Consider the following 8,233-nt stretch of genomic DNA (forward strand, 5'->3'; position numbering starts at 1 on the left):
CAGAAAATCAGTAATTTGGCGTCTCGGCATTTTTTGATAGATTTATGTACGATACTATTCGATATTATTCATCTTCTCTTCGTAAATACTCTGTAAATGGAGAGCGCAAAACTTGTAAGTCATGGAACATCTTGGGGGTTGCAAGATAAACTGGTTGAATAGGTTTAATCCGAAGATTAAACCGCGAGTTCAAACCCCACCCATGGTATGGTTTGTTGGCAATCGTGTCATTACGATTTCGTGAGTCAGTTTTATTTGTTTGAGTTAAAAACATTAAATTAGCTTCAAGTCATCCTACGTTGACGGGCCTTTATTATGAAGAATGTGTTTCTAAGCCTTGAAGGTGATGGGTAAAGTTACTCTCGGGAAGACCAGAGGTCAGTTACGGTGGGTCACGTGAGATACCTGGACAAAATTCTCATTATTTCCCATTGTTTACCTAGTAGCAAATATCTAACTGGCTCTGGTGGCCTGGTGGTTAAAGCTGTCGCTTCACACGGCGAGGGTCTGGGTTCGATTCCCAGTCAGAGTAGAAACATTCGGCATGTTTCTTTCCACCTGTTGTTTATGTTCCCCATCAGTAAAATAGGTATCTGGGTGTTAGTGGACTGGTGTGGGTGGCATCCTGGGTGTTAGTGGACTGGTGTGGGTCACATCCTGGGTGTTAGTGGACTGGTGTGGGTCGCATCCTGGGTGTTAGTGGACTGGTGTGGGTCACATCCTGGGTGTTAGTGGACTGGTGTGGGTCGCATCCTGGGTGTTAGTGGACTGGTGTGGGTCACATCCTGGGTGTTAGTGGACTGGTGTGGGTCACATCCTGGGTGTTAGTGGACTGGTGTGGGTCACATCCTGAGTGTTAGTGGACAGGTGTGGGTCACATCCTGGGTGTTAGTGGGCTGGTGTGTGTCACATCCTGGGTGTTAGTGGACTGGTGTGGGTCACATCCTGGGTGTTAGTGGACTGGTGTGGGTCACATCCTGGGTGTTAGTGGACTGGTGTGGGTCGCATCCTGGGTGTTAGTGGACTGGTGTGGGTCACATCCTGGGTGTTAGTGGACTGGTGTGGGTCACATCCTGGGTATTAGTGGACTGGTGTGGGTCGCATCCTGGGTGTTAGTGGACTGGTGTGGGTCACATACTGGGTGTTAGTGGACTGGTGTTGGTCACATCCTATGTGTTAGTGGACTGGTGTGGGTCACATCCTGGGTGTTAGTGGACTGGTGTGGGTCACATTCTGGGTGTTAGTGGACTGGTCTGGGTCACATCCTGGGTGTTAGTGGACTGGTGTGGGTTTCATCCAGGGTGTTAGTGGACTGGTGTGGGACACATCCTGGGTGTTAGTGGACTGGTGTGGGTCACATCCTGGGTGTTAGTGGACTGGTGAGGGTCACATCCTGGGTGTTAGTGGACTGGTGTGGGTCGCATCCTGGGTGTTAGTGGACTGGTGTGGGTCACATCCTGGGTGTTAGTGGACTGGTGTGTGTCACATCCTGGGTGTTAGTGGACTGGTGAGGGTCACATCCTGGGTGTTAGTGGACTGGTGTGGGACACATCCTGGGTGTTAGTGGACTGGTGTGGGTCACATCCTGGGTGTTAGTGGACTGGTGTGGGTCACATCCTGGGTGTTAGTGGACTGGTGAGGGTCACATCCTGGGTGTTAGTGGACTGGTGTGGGTCACATCCTGGGTGTTAGTGAACTTGTTGGGTCACATCCTGGGTGTTAGTGGACTGGTGTGGGTCACATCCTGGGTGTTAGTGGACTGGTGTGGGTCACATCCTGGGTGTTAGTGGACTGGTGTGGGTCACATCCTGGGTGTTAGTGGACTGGTGTGGGTCACATCCTGGGTGTTAGTGGACTGGTGTGGGTCACATCCTGGGTGTTAGTGGACTGGTGTGGGTCACATCCTGTGTGTTAGTGGACTGGTGTGGGTCACATCCTGGATGTTAGTGGACTGGTGTGGGTTGCATCCTGGGTGTTAGTGGACTGGTGTGGGTCACATCCTGGGTGTTAGTGGACTGGTGTGGGTCACATCCTGGGTGTTAGTGGACTGGTGTGGGTCACATCCTGGGTGTTAGTGGACTGGTGTGGGTCACATCCTGGGTGTTAGTGGACTGGTGTGGGTCACATCCTGGGTGTTAGTGGACTGGTGTGGGTCACACCCTGGGTGTTAGTGGACTGGTGTGGGTCACATCCTGGGTGTTAGTGGACTGGTGTGGGTCACATCCTGGGTGTTAGTGGACTGGTGTGGGTCACATCCTGGGTGTTAGTGGGACTGGTGTGGGTCACATCCTGGGTGTTAGTGAACTGGTGTGGGTCACATCCTGGGTGTTAGTGGACTGGGTGTGGGTCCACATCCTGGGTGTTAGTGGACTGGTGTGGGTCACTTCCTGGGTGTTAGTGGACGGGTGGGGGTCACATCCTGGGTGTTAGTGGACTGGTGTGGGTCACATCCTGGGTGTTAGTGGACTCTGGTATGGGTCACATCCTGGGTGTTAGTGGACTGGTGTGGGTCACATCCTGGGTGTTAGTGGACTGGTGTGGGACACATCCTGGGTGTTAGTGGACTGGTGTGGGACACATCCTGGTTGTTAGTGGACTGGTGTGGGTCACATCCTGGGTGTTAGTGGACTGGTGTGGGTCACATCCTGGGACAAAACTGACATAATTTGCGGGAAATACTCAGCATAAAAAGCGACTGTATACCTTGTACATGTACTTGTATACCTTGTACATGTACTTGTATACCTTGTACATGTACTTGTATACCTTGTACATGTACTTGTATACCTTGTACATGTACTTGTATACCTTGTACATGTACTTGTATACCATGTACATGTACTTGTATACCTTGTACATGTACTTGTATACCTTGTACATGTACTTGTATACCTTGTACATGTACTTGTATACCTTGTACATGTACTTGTATACCTTGTACATGTACTTGTATACCTTGTACATATACTTGTATACCTTGTACATGTACTTGTATACCTTGTACATGTACTTGTATACCTTGTACATGTACTTGTATACCTTGTACATGTACTGGTAGTAAATAAAGATATTATTATTATTATTATTATTATTATTATTATTATTATTATTATTATTATTATTATTATTATTATTATTATTAAGCAAGACAGGCTACTGGGTTTTACTGGCTTATAAACACAGCGGTAAATAACCCAAGCAAAGAAATATTTTGTGCTCTGGTGGCCTGGTGGTTAACGCTCTGGCTTCACACGGCGAGGGCCTGGGTTCGATTCCCAGCCAGAGTAGAAACATTGGACGTGTTTCTTTCCACCTGTTGTCTATGTCCCCCATCAGTAAAATGGGTACCTGGGTGTTAGTCGACTGGTGTGGGTCGCATCCTGGGACACTGACCTAAGGAGGCCTGGTCACAGACCGGGCCGCGGGGGCGTTGGCCCCCGGAACTCTCTCCAGGTAAACTCCAGGTAACTATGAAATTATAACTAAGGGAGAATTATCAAAAATACACGGACGGAGAGGCAGATAAGCAGCAACACACAGAGAGCCAGTCAGGTACCAAGACTCACTATTACTCTCGTTATGTATTACCACCGCAGGTCTGAGAGGTTACCCCGTGTCACTGTGTACATCAATGTTTACGTGGATGGACCATCACTGAACAAGAAACTCCTAAGCTCGTAGCTGCGTCTCTGAAATACAGATTCTAGGACATAATAGGAAGACAGTAGAACTATATACAAAAGATGAGGTAATCAGTCCCTCAGCCTTGGAGTTAGTGTTCACAGCATCGTGGTGGAGGAGAATCTGGAGCAAAGGCAAGAAGACTGACGGTTATATAGGTGTCAGTGGATAGGGACGATGCTGTGAACACTAACTCCAAGGTCGAGGGACTGATTACCTCATCTTTTGTATATAGTTCTACTGTCTTCCTATTATGTCCTAGAATCTGTATTGATAAAGCCACTGGATGGCGAAACGTCTACAATAAAGATATCCAGATGTTGCACATGTGTCTTAACTTTCATATTGTCGGTATTTTATACCTTTCTTGCACATTTCTACTTTGTATTGGACTGATGAAGCCACTGTGTGGCGAAACGTTTCTTCAACAAAGATTCCCATATGTTGCATAAGTGTCTCAATTCTTCAAGATTTTTCTCTGTGTAAAGTTTTAAAAGGTTTCAGGATTGTGTTCCTGTTTGTCTGTAGTATATTAGTTCATCCAGTAAGAAGGTTTCTAATTCCAAGATCTCGTTTTCTACTTCTCCTACGTGTTCTTGTTCATGTTCTTGTTCTACGTGTTAGTTATTGTTGTTTCTGTTCTTGCTTCTATGTGTTTGTTCATGTTGTTCCTGTAGAGCAGAAAGGAATAGATGCAAAGGAATAGATATAATGCATCTATCTACATACATAAAGTAGATAACATTGTAGAATCATTATAGGCCTAAGAATATATGAGGCATTAGCCACATGTGCGACAACTGAGTGTCTACTCTGGAAATTTTTGCCTGGAGGTTACCTGGAGGTTACCCGTAGGTTACTTGGAGGTTACCAGGAGGTTATTCCGGGGATCAACGCCCCCGCAGCCCGGTCCATGACCAGGCCTCCCGATGGATCAGGGCCTGATCAACTAGGCTGTTACTGCTGGCCGCACGCAGTCCAGCGTACGAGCCACAGCCCGGCTGATCCGGCACTGACTTTAGGTATCTGTCCAGCTCTTTCTTGAAGGCAGCCAGGGGTCTTGAAGGCAGCCAGGGGTTTATTGGCAATTCCCCTAATGCTTGATGGGAGGCTGTTGAACAGTCTTAGGCCCCGGACACTTATGGTGTTTTCCCTTAGTGTACCAATGGCGCCCCTACTTTTAATTCGGGCCATTTTGCATCGCCTGCCCAGTCTTTTACTTTCGTAGGGAGTGATTTCTGTGTGCAGATTTGGGACTAGATTTCCAAGTGTAGATATGATATATCTCTCCCTACTGCGTTCCAACGGGTACAAGTCAAGTTCTTCCATGTGTTTCCAGTAGTTAAGGTGCTTGACAGAACTTATACGTGCAGTAAAGGATCTCTGTACACTCTCTAGATCTGCGATTTCACCTGCTTTGAATGGAGATGTTAATGTACAGCAGTATTCCAGCCTAGAGAGAACAAGTGATTTGAAAAGGATCATCATTGGTTTGACATCTCTCATTTTGAACGTTCTCATTATCCATCCTATCATTTTCTTTGCACGTGCGATCGTGGCACTGTTGTGATCCTTGACAGTGATACCCTCAGACATTACAACTCCCAGGTCCCTTACATTATTTTTCCGCTCTATTGTATGGCCGGAGTCAGTAGTATACTCTGTTCTAGTTATTATCTCCTTCAGTTTTCCATAACGGAGTAGTTGGAATTTGTCCTCATTGAACATCATATTGTTTACCGTTGCCCACTGGAAAACTTTGTTTATATCTTCTTGGAGGTTAACCGCGTCCTCAGCAGATGACAGCCTCATGCAGATCTTAGTATCATCCGCAAAGGATGATACGGTGCTGTGGTGTATATCTCTGTTTATGTCTGATATGAGGATGAGGAATAAGATGGTGTTTTTTGGTAAGTCAACGCAGAGACAGTAGAAAATAAGATAATCAGTCCCTCAAGCCTTAGGATAGATAAGGTTTATCAGGAAACAGGACAAGTGTTTCCTGGCCTTATTTAGTCATATGATGACCCACAGAGGGAGCTTTTGGTCATCTAACCGAGGCTTTCCACTGGCTTACCCTTCCATCCCTTTAAAATTATGATTATAAGCATCAGTCTTGCAGAAAAATACACAGAAGTAATTAGAAAACGATTGTCATGTAAAAGAGAGTTGTTGGGCTCCCAGAGGTAAAGATTAATGGAAAAATAAACTTACAACCAACGCGTAAAACACAAAGAGAAAAGTGTCAAAGGAATTAAAGATAAATTTAACAAAGCCTTTATTAAATAAAGTTCACACGAAAGAAAAAAATAAACTTACCATGCAAATATGGAAATGACTAAGAATAATCTTAAACCAGAGAAGCAAGACCTTGGTACAATAGACGGAGTTCTCCACCTCCCAGTATATTCCTGAGCTGTCTGGACGACCTTGAAGAATTTACACTTCCCGGTATATTCCTGAGCTGTCTGGACGACCTTGAAGAATTTACACCTCCCGGTATATTCCTGAGCTGTCTGGACGACCTTGAAGAATTTACACCTCCCGGTATATTGTTAGGTAAGACACATATGCAACAGTTAGGTATCTTTATTATGAAGCGTTTCGCCTACACAGTAGGCTTCTTCAGTCAAGTACTTGACTGAAGAAGCCTACTGTGTAGGCGAAACGCTTCATAATAAAGATACCTAACTGTTGCATATGTGTCTTACCTGAGCTGTCTGGACGACCTTGAAGAATTTACACTTCCCGGTATATTCCTGAGCTGCCTGGACGACCTTGAAGAATTTACACCTCCCGGTATATTCCTGAGCTGCCTGGACGACCTTGAAGAATTTACACCTCCTGGTATATTCCTGAGCTGCCTGGACGACCTTGAAGAATTTACACCTCCTGGTATATTCCTGAACTGCCTGGACGACCTTGAAGAATTTACACCTCCTGGTATATTTCTGAGCTGCCTGGACGACCTTGAAGAATTTACACCTCCCGGTATATTCCTGAGCTGCCTGGACGTCCTTGAAGAATTTACACCTCCTGGTATATTTCTGAGCTGCCTGGACGACCTTGAAGAATTTACACCTCCCGGTACATTCCTGAGCTGTCTGGACGACCTTGAAGAATTTACACCTCCCGGTATATTCCTGAGCTGCCTTGACGACCTTGAAGAACTTAGACCTCCCGGTCAACCGCCGCTCAGCTTATCTATGTCCTGCTTGTAAAAAATGGAACTCTTAATGTACGTGGTACTCCTTGGCTATCTACATTTACAGCGCTATAAATGTAGACAGCTAAGGAGTAACACGTACATTAAGAGTTCCATTTTTTACAGGCAGGACATAGATAAGATGAGCTGCCGTTGACCGGGAGGTGCAAGTTCTTCAAGGTCTTCCAGGAAGCTCAGGAATATACCGGGAGGTGTAAATTCTTCAAGGTCGTCCAGGCAGCTCAGGAATGTACCGGGAGGTGTAAATTCTTCAAGGTCGTCCAGGCAGCTCAGGAATGTACCGGGAGGAGTAAATTCTTCAAGGTCGTCTAGGCAGCTCAGGAATGTACCGTCAGGTGTAAAAATTCTTCAAGGTCGTCCAGGCAGCTCAGGAATGTCGGGAGGAGTAAATTCTTCAAGGTCGTCTAGGCAGCTCTGGAATGTACCGTCAGGTGTAAAAATTCTTCAGGGTCGTCCAGGCAGCTCAGGAATGTACCGGGAGGAGTAAATTCTTCAAGGTCGTCTAGGCCGCTCTGAAATGTACCGGCAGGTGTAAAAATTCTTCAAGGTCGTCCAGGCAGCTCAGGAATGTACCGGGAGGTGTAAATTCTTCAAGGTCGTCTAGGCAGCTCAGGGATGTACCGGCAGGTGTAAAAATTCTTCAAGGTCGTCCAGGCAGCTCAGGAATGTACCGGGAGGAGTAAATTCTTCAAGGTCGTCTAGGCAGCTCAGGAATGTACCGTCAGGTGTAAAAATTCTTCAAGGTCGTCCAGGCAGCTCAGGAATGTACCGGGAGGTGTAAATTCTTCAAGGTCGTCCAGGCAGCTCAGGAATGTACCGGGAGGTGTAAAAATCCTTCAAGGTCGTCCAGGCAGCTCAGGCAGCTCAGGAATGTACCGTCAGGTGTAAAAATTCTTGAAGGTCGTCTAGGCAGCTTAGGAATGTACCGTCAGGTGTAAAAATTCTTCAGGAATGCAATAGAACCTGTGTGGAGATCCTTCACCGCCAGGTACGCAATCTCTACATAAACCCTCTAAGATCACTAATGTCTGTTTGTAGCTAGTGAAGTGCTTAAAAAAAAAATTTATGTCCTGGTCTCTCTCTCCATGGGTAACCAAGCCATAAACTGAGGACTTGGAGCAAAAAAAAAAAAATAAATAAATAGATATATGTGATGAATGGTTTAGAAAACCGACAAGTTGAAGAATTGAGACACTTATACAACACATGGGAATCTTTGTCAATAAAGATTCCCATGTGTTACATAAGTGTTTCAATTCTTTAAATAGATATAGTTAAAGAGCGAGACAGAAGGAGACTTGACACAGTATACCTGGAGTTTACCTG

The sequence above is a fragment of the Cherax quadricarinatus genome, chromosome 99, assembly GCF_038502225.1.
Source record: "Cherax quadricarinatus isolate ZL_2023a chromosome 99, ASM3850222v1, whole genome shotgun sequence".
NCBI lineage: Eukaryota > Metazoa > Arthropoda > Malacostraca > Decapoda > Parastacidae > Cherax > Cherax quadricarinatus.